This window comes from Pieris napi, chromosome 16 (genome assembly GCF_905475465.1).
Source record: "Pieris napi chromosome 16, ilPieNapi1.2, whole genome shotgun sequence".
Classification (NCBI taxonomy): domain Eukaryota; kingdom Metazoa; phylum Arthropoda; class Insecta; order Lepidoptera; family Pieridae; genus Pieris; species Pieris napi.
In genome coordinates, this window is record NC_062249.1 from 7,461,237 (window position 1) to 7,471,084 (window position 9,848).

The 9,848-nt window shown below is 31.4% G+C and overlaps 1 long non-coding RNA gene across 1 annotated transcript; it reads right to left on the reverse strand.

Moving 5' to 3' along the window:
* Positions 1-1,622: 1,622 nt before the first annotated feature.
* LOC125057510 lies at positions 1,623-2,051 on the reverse strand. Its single transcript, XR_007118211.1, has 2 exons — positions 1,921-2,051; positions 1,623-1,841 (listed from the first exon to the last, which is right to left on the reverse strand). It is a non-coding gene; the product is annotated as an uncharacterized LOC125057510 (long non-coding RNA).
* Positions 2,052-9,848: the final 7,797 nt, after the last annotated feature.

A 9,848-nucleotide genomic window follows, 5' to 3' on the forward strand; every position in this document is an offset into this window, starting at 1 on the left:
TTTCACATCACCTAAAATATTCGGCCAATAATAATATTGTTTTACTCTAAAAACCGTTTTCCGAATGCCTAAATGACCCGCCTTTACATCATTATGACAGCGCTTCAAAATAGTAGATCTAAGAATCTCCGGAATATATAACTTCCAATCATTAGACTTATCAGGATATTGTTTCAAACAAATCTTTTTATACAACAAGCCATCCCTAACTCGCCAATTAATATCACTATCACTATTCAAGACACTTTTAACTTTATCTTTATACCATGTATTTTTATGTTCTTCTCGTATTTCCACACCATCAGCTTGAATTTCAATCGCATTAATTGATCGCGATAAAGCATCAGGTACTACATTCGAACTTCCTGGCCTATGAACTATATCAAAGCTGAATGCTTGTAATTTCATAGCCCACCTTGCCAGTTTACCATGGGGATCTTTCATTTTATGAATCATTTTAAGTGCACTATGATCCGTCACTACAGTAAAATGAGATCCCTCTACATATGGACGAAATTTTTCTACAGCATAAACAATACTTAATAATTCCCTTTCAGATGTCGAATACAACTGTTCTCGGTCATTAAGTTTTCTACTTAGATATGCAATTGGTTTTTCTAAACCGTCAATCTTTTGGCTTAAAACAGCACCTATACCTTTATTTGATGCGTCGCATTGTATTATAAATGGCTCTTTAAAATCCGGACACGATATAACAGGTGTCGATGTTAGGAAAGTTTTTAAAGCAACAAATGATTTCTCCGCTTCATCTGTCCATATAAATTTCTTTTGTTTCCCTTTTGTTAGACTATGAAGAGGAGCAGCTACAACAGAAAAATTTCTAACAAATCTTCTATACCAACTAGCAATACCAATAAATCTTTTCAACTCTTTGAAAGTTTTAGGACGTTCAAAATTCAAAATCGCTGATACTTTTTCGGGATCAGTACGTAACCCATCTTTATCAACAATGTAACCTAGAAAACGCATGCTGGACCTAGCAAATTGACACTTATCTATATTTATCGTTAGACCTGCACCTTTCAAAATATGTGCAACCTTATCCAAAATAATTAAATGTTCATCAAACGTCTCTGAAGAAATCACAATATCATCCTGATAAGCCCAAACTTTACCATCTAGTTCATGAAATAAAATATCCATCACACTGTAACTTACAAACAAAATAAACTTAAACAATAGAAACAGCAGAAACTTATAATCTTAATTAATGTAACTACACTAGATCATAATGTCCATTGGCCTTGTCCAAATTAATGTAACAAAGTAAATTCCATAAATATAATCAGGTTAAAACAAAGCAACCAATACATAAGGTAAATCTGAACACAACCAATTAACTTATAAACTTACTAGATGAATGTATTTAGTATGTATAAAGAAAACAAAATTATACATAAATACAATATAAAATCATTATACTTAACCTTAAATGTTACAACTATAAAATAATATTATTTACTACTTTAAATTTTTTAAACTTATGTGCATTTATATTTAAAAAAAAACATACTTGACAATATCTTTAAACTTTTGTTTACAAACTCATTTGCACGTTGGGCGCCATGTTATGGGTCTTTAACATAAATAAAACAAATTAGCATATATTAGGATATTTATAAACTAGCAAAATACAAGAACTAAAATATATTAGACTAAATATTAAAATTAACTAAAAATACATAAATGTGGGCGCCAGGAGGATTTAGGTTTATCCTGCCAAACCTAATGTGTGTAATGTGGTAACGTTTATCACATAAACATTATAGACAATTTGTTATTCAATAAATGAATATCTAATTTGAGGGCATTTCCCAAAGCTAAAACAAATAAAACATTTCAGATTGTTTCACAGCCAAAATAAACTAAACTATACAATAATAATTAAATGAAACATACCCCTCAAGTTATAACCGAAATTCAAAATCCAAAATTTGATATTACACAAGACACAATTTATATCTTTAACACGTTCAATCTACGGCAATCACCGTCCGTGTCTGTCCTTTTTGTTTCTACCCTCATCCTATTACAACTTGCCTATTAGATTGAAGAAAATGATCATGAAACAGATTCAGAAAGCTGACCCCTTTCGGTGTTGTAGCGCAACTGTTTTTTTATTTTATTTGTTAATTAATCACGAAACATATACATGAATCTGAGGCGTAGACCTAAAATTTTGAAGAACCGTTGTTTTTATAAGAAGCACACAAAGAAAATTGTCATTGCATTTGATTTTATCAAAATTGTTATTATAGGGTTTATGATTTTTTTACGAAGTTTACACGGGAACTACTAACACAATTTTAAATATTATTTTACTAAATAACTACATACATATTTAATACATTATTCCTAAGTGTCTTAAGGACAGAATTATTGTTATTAAAATTAGTTTTTACCCGTTTTCAAACGTGTGAAAACACGTGTGTGTGTTCTTAGTATCCAATAAAATAAAAACAATTTTTAAAAAATTATTAACAAAAGTAATTATAATAGGCGGGTATATTTTCTAGAAGTGCTTCGACATAATCCGAGTCTTTATGAATATGCATTTGTGATCTGATGCAAACAAAGTAGGTATCAGCCGAGACTCTGCTGAATGTCAACCAATGGAAGTCGCATTAAAAGGATTTTATGGCCCAGGGCTGGACATTGAAACAACCTATAACATAGGTATACATGGCTAGTGTCTGAGGCAACTATTGTAACTGGTTTTGACTGTTCAATGAATACTAGAGCACAGAAAACACACTGGCTTATAGCCAGTAAATAATTGGTTCTTATTATTTTCTTAAACCGCGTTTGAACATTTTAAAGATTCGAAAATTCACTTATGTCGTAATTAAAAGCTCTTTTGGAACCCAAAATAGGTATTTTCTATTTATATAGACTATGGATAATGTCACCTTCTGAATTGGAACATATTTGATTGTTTCTTTCTAAGTATAATAAACAATATAAAATAGTTCATGTTATTTAAAAAAAATGCAGAACTTTAAAATACTAGCTGACGCGACAGAAGTTGTCCTGTACACACGTCTTAAATTTAAAAAAAACTAATTAATTAATATTTAAAACCGCTCTCCAATCCACTTGAAAACATACAAAAATTTAATTCAAATCCGCCCAGCTATTTAGGAGGATTTAATTACACGGACATAAGAGTTTTATATGTAAATTTGATCACTTTACACGATAAAACCGCAATAGGAAGTAATACAAATTAATTTTACGAATGCTTAATAAGCGGTCAAACGCTTGTATCCTTTACAAATAATGTGAAAGGAAACACCTCTTAATTCTCATAACGTAATTAATATGACGTTTTATATGAAATCTGATTTTCATTATATAAACAAAATTTAGAACTCAACTCAGTAACCTAACATGTAATAGATTAAAATGTAAAAGTGATACATGCCTTATTAACATAATTATTTATAGCAAATGTTGTGTAGCGTCGAAGATACATTAATTATAAGTCCTATTTACTTCTAGTAGGCGTCAAAGTAGATACTGACTTTATCTTAAAGTAAATACTCTATTACAGAAATAGAGCATGTGTCTATTCTATATAGCAGAAGTTAACTTCTGAATTGTTCTCATTTTATAATAGTTCGTAAAACTATTATGTCCTCTAACCACATATATAAATATATAATATAAACCACAGCGGTTTGCTAATGTAACTTGTTATGATTGTATTATATTTTTTTTGTAAAATAAAGAAATTAAAAAAAAATATATATATATATCCATCTAATGTAGCATCTTCTAATTATTTGGTATGAAAATCGAGGGTTATTCCAACCCATGACTATGTAAGTTACGGAATGATAATGCACTTAAAGACTTTCCAAATGTATGTTCTTCAACGATATTCTGCAACAGTTATGCTTCTGTTAGAAAAATCAGTAAATTCCTAATAAAAAACTGATGCGGAGAACTTTTGGTGGACAAGAGCAGCAAGGAGATGTAAACGTATTTATTGGGCCACTATTGATGCACTGGGATAGGAAAACATGTGGAAAAGTGACTATAATTGTGCATTTTGGCGTGCTTATCGATTTATTTTAAAAATAGCTTCAAATCTTTCTTTGACGAGAAAAATAAATATTGTAGTTTGTCAAACATTTTTAGACTTTTTATAGAATTGCCATTTTGAATAAGCATAACAAAATGTTTCAGGTCGTTTTAAATTAATACCCCAAATGCATACTAAAAAGGTTTTAAATTTTATTTATTAACAATTCGTTGCATGCAGAAATATACAGTTGAGATAATTAAATGAAAGGGAAAGAACGATTAGGTCGCTAGTAGCCCTAGCGACCTAATCGCTTTCAAGCGGTCTATTCCAGGCAACCAATATGAAAAAATAAAATGGAAAAGGCAAGGGCAACAAGTGCCAAAATACATAAGAGATATAAACAAAACGAATGGAATAAAACAAAGCAGTTAAATACATTGCGTAAATTTTGTGGTTAGAAGAATAATTTTTCAATAGAAACTTCCGTTAACGGATGTCCTTATGTGCTACCCACCACTTGTGACGCATCAGACTTTCAGACGAGAAGACAGAATGAAAAATATAATAATTTTTGAATATAACAAGCATTAAACTTTATAAGTTTTATCTCTTATACTGTAACTCAACGAAATTTGATTTTCAGATTAAATTTCGTACTGTGCGATTACATCTTGATTGCAACTAATAAAAGTTTAAATTAAAAAGATTTTATGCAACGTATATTTTACAGGCTTTGTGGGTTTCCAAATGCTATCGGATTACTAGTGTAATCAGAACCTTAAGGTATCGTTTTTAGAATTGCCTAATAAATGTAATTAAAGTGGCCCTTCACTCTTTGTACTACCTTGTATTTAGAGGCAGACACATTTCTGCGTCTGTATATTTGTTTGTGTAAGGTGTTTGAAAAAATGTACAGATGTTTTGTTTGCTTTTTTTTTAATTTTATGCCACATAATGGGTTAATTATGTAAAATAAAACAAATGAGTAAAGGATATTTATAAAAAGAACAACAAATAGGTACTCTAATATATGTATATTATGTCTAAAGTAAAACTAACTGAATCTAAAACTTAAATGATGTGTAATGGAGGATGGTTTTATTTACGAAGTTGGACGTTCAAAACGTTTGAGCTGATAATGCGAATAAAAAAATAAAGAATACACTTACATAATATATCTACGTAAATAGCCATTCCCAATAGATATTAACCGCAGAGGGAAGACAGTAAAATGTTACAGTTATGGTAGAAACAGCTTTGATTTACGCAATATTCAAGTACAAGCAATTAGGTCACATAAATATTTTAATGATTTTGAAACTTTAAAATGAAAGTCAAAAATATAAGGGCAGAATCATTATAGCGCGTTTAACCTCGGCGCTATTTTGGGGTGTAGTTATGTTCGTTTAATGCAAATATTGCCCTTACATTTTTGACTTTCATTTTTAAGTTACAAAATCAATACTTAATGATTTTGAAAGTGTTGAAAGAATTGATTTTGTAACTTTAAAATGTAAGTCAAAAATATAAGGGCAGTTAGTAGATAGCGCGTTTAACCTCAAGGCTATATTGGGGTGTAGTTATGTTCGTTTAATGCAATATATTCGGTCTTACTAATAAAAAATCACTATACATGCGTTATAACAAGGTGATAGTAATTCAGTGAATAGAGCTTGTACAGGGCATAAACAGCTCTTTGACCAATAATCGATGTGTATTGGTTGAATAACAAAACGACCCTTATTTATTGTTACCCTGGCAACCCGCCGTGTTTGATTGACGTTTGATTTAATAATTCTGATACAACTCATAATTCTAATGTAAGTTGTATTTATTTTATCAACCAAAGCAATTATATACACATTTACTTAATATACTAATAACATTTTATTATTTGCAGCTAATAGAAACTCCAAAACCTCAGACAAAGAAGACTAGAATTTTACATAAAAAGCCGCGTTCTGCAGTACAAAAGTTAGAAGAGGTTAGTATCAATGTGATAGAGAAAGGACTATTTCATTCAAAACCCCTCAACGATCATACTTAAATTTTTTAGGCCTCAAATAGTGGAAAGTGCCAAACTCCGCAACACGGTAGTGTTCCAGTGTTTGCAGGAAGAGCACGAAACAAAACAAAGGCAGATGGCTGAAACACATGAGCTCAAACAGAACCAACTTGCCGAAGCTCACGAAAGGGCTAGACAGGAGCATCTTCTAAGGCTCAAATTGTTACAGCAGCAATTAAATGAATAATTGTATACTTATAAAAAAAATAAAACCCCTCTTTTAAATGAAATATAACTTTTATTTATTTCAAGTCCTTAACTATCCATACCAATGTAAATAAAACAGCCTTAAAAATATGTTTCAATAAAAGCAGCTCTAGCAGCTTGTCCAGCCAGATTGCTTGGGGGCGTCTAGGTTGGCCTTGGTTCTTCTGGAGCATTCTCAGTGTCATCATACGTAATTTCCAGGTCTTCTTTGATATCAATAGCAATATTGTGGAGGATTGCCAGTGCTACTATATATAATTTGGCATTTTCTAATGACACTGAGAAGCCATGAAGAAGACACCTAAATCGAAAACCCTCCACCTCTATTACTCTTTTCGACATCAGCTCGCACTATGTCACAGATCTTCATAACATACTTCTTTGAAAAGCGGTATTTTGTTTTGAAATCGCCATGCGAAAGTAATAACGGATTGCACTGAGTTTGGTTTGTTTAGACTTTCCTTGGAGGCGGCAAATCTTCAATCGTATGTATTAGCTGCATATCAATATTATCTAAATCTTCCATTTGATCTATAAAATCTATTTTCAACAAACACAAATACCTACTAACTTAAATCTTTCCTTGAACTAAACAGTCAAAAAATGCTGTCAAACGCGAAATCAGATAAAATTACACAATTTTTGTCATATACACCCATTAAACTAGGCCTCTGCGTTGTATAAGCATTGTACAAGTCTTCATACAAACCAGACACTTGTTATAACAGCAGTATACATCAACCTTGTCAATTCAGGAATTATTAGTAACATTTTTCTTATAACAGGCTTATACAATGTGCATAAATCTTTATTAGTAAGACCGTTTGTGTATAGCACGGTAATAGCAAGCACCTACGTTTGTTTCGTCGGTTGTCAACAATCAACATACCTATGGTGTTTTTATACATGCTAGCGCATGAATAAAAACACCTAAACATAAATCTTTTATTCTACGTGTTTAATAAATCTTACATTTATTAGTAATCATAACACTAAAATATACAGTATTAAAGAATAAAAATAATGAAAAATTAATTGTTTAACTAGATTTAATGTAGAAAAAGTATTGTTTCTCCTAATAAATAATTAATGTAAAATACGCATGTGTAACGAAAAAGTACTCAGATTAACGTAGGTGTATTGTGTACAGCACAATATATATATATATGTGTGCTATATACAATATATGCATTAAACGGCCATAACTACACCCCAAAATAGCCTCGAGGTTAAACGCGCTATAAATTATCTGCCCTTATATTTTTGACTTTCATTTTAAAGTTACAAAATCATTTAAATAATTATCTGACCTAATTGCTTGTACCTGAATATTTCGTAAATCGGAGCTGTTTCTACCATAATTATAACATTTTTACTGTTTCATCCTCTGCGGTTAATATCTAATGGGAATTGATTTTCGTAGATATAAGTGTATTCTATAATTTTTTAATCGCATTATCAGCTCAAACGTTTTGAACGTCCAACTTCGTAAGTTAAAGCATCCTCCCTTTTTTATTTCATTTTGAAAAATCGCGATCTAAAGTCTTCTGATACACCAAGGTTCTATATAGAATGTTTGTTCGAGTTCATTGTTTATTTAAGTTAATTATTTTATGAAAATTAAAAATATATTTCTGAGACGATTCCAAACACTAGAACGCCAAGTAATTATTACTTTTAAAACAATGTTATGAAAAACAAAATGGTCAAGGTTAATCCACACTGTTTTAAACAACTGCACATTCAGCAATTTTAAACGAACTCAGTTCCGGGAATGGTTGCTGTACATTTTTTATATGCACAATCAGCTACAGACTGGCTAACTCACCCGCCTTGAATATTAAAAATAAAAACATTGTTTAGATTTTTTAAAAGTTTTGTCCGTTTGTCTTTACAAAAAAAAAAAAAAAAGTTTGCCCGTTCTACGCCCTTGACTTGCGAACTGGTAGTACATGTAAATTTAGAATTAATTCTTTTCTGTCGTTCATAAGTGTAGTTGTTTACCTATATGAATAAAGTTATTTTGAGTTTGAGTTTGATAATTTTCCGGACACACGGATACCTGTTTGTTTTATGTTAATTATGTACGTAGGAAGGATCTCTCGGCAATGATACTGACGACGAGCTTGCAAGGAGAGGTTCCAGAATAATGCCGGCTGGCCCGTACCCGCTCATTCTAAATTCCTACCTAAATTCTCCAAAGATCCACAGAATTCCAACATCCCCCGATGGTTGTTAAACGCGGACTTCAGACAGTCCAAAATGGCAGCAGTTAACCTATCTTTGTCTTAGGCTCGACGGGCAGTCCCTTGAACAGAGGCTGTTTCAGAGCAGAGGAAGAAGTCACCCACGTAGTCCTGGAATGCATGGCTGTGGCTTCCCAACGAACAGATATCCTCGTAGCAGTGAGGTCGCTCCGTGAAGCCTGCGAAGTACCCATCTTGTGAGCTTCTGGAAGAAGGTAGGCTGGCTTAATTAGCCAGGACTTCAAGCACAACGGACCAAATGAGCGTCTAAGTGTGGAAATTGAGTCCACACTACTACTACTACTACATACGTAGCTATGAATTTATAGGCAAAAGCCTTTGCGTAACGAAGTTATCATTGCTTCGCCATTTTCGAACCTATAAGAACTTCGACTGCAGTAGTCTTCAAGTACTGAACTATCTATCTACACTGAGTTCACTTTATAAAACAGCAATTAGGATGCTACATGAATGTATGGCATTTGTAAAAAATAAATAATCGTAGCAACAAAGCTATAAATGATAAAATTCCTTTTCCTTTTTAAAAAAAAATAGTTATTTATAAGATGAATGTTATATTAAATTTACCTATGACACACACGCAATATAACTAGATGAGAAAGTTACCTAAATACCTATGTACGTAATCGTCACTGTTTGATAACCCAGACATGAAATAAGGAAGTAAATAACACTACATGAATTGCATTGTTCGATATTTAAAGTGAATGTTTGAATTAGGAATTGAAATGAAAATATTATCTGTGCAATCATCCTTGACAACGGCAGGGTCAGATTGCACTTTGATTTTGATATGTACGAGTTTCAATTAACCTACTAAAGATAATGTGAAACAATTTTTGAAAAAAAATTCTTGAGTGACAGTGTGCTAATATGCGATATATTTCATATAATTAATTGTGGCCTTCGAAATTTTACATAGAGATACATACATAGATTGTGGAGACAGTTTGAGACACTTAAAATACGTTTCTGTGTTAAACGTGCGTTTTGTCGATATGATATACAAATATTATTTGATGAAACGGTCTTGTGTGAGAAAGTATCAGATAAATAATTCAAGTCTCTGTAAAATAATTCAACAATAAAATAATGTTTAATTAATAATGTTTAGCTAATTCATAATTTACGTTTATCAAAATTCGTTTGGGAATCGGTTCCAATTATTCACATGCAAGAAAAATAATATAAATAATGTTAGATATAAGCTTAACACTATAAATTGTACCCACAATATCTGTCTATCTTTGAATTTACT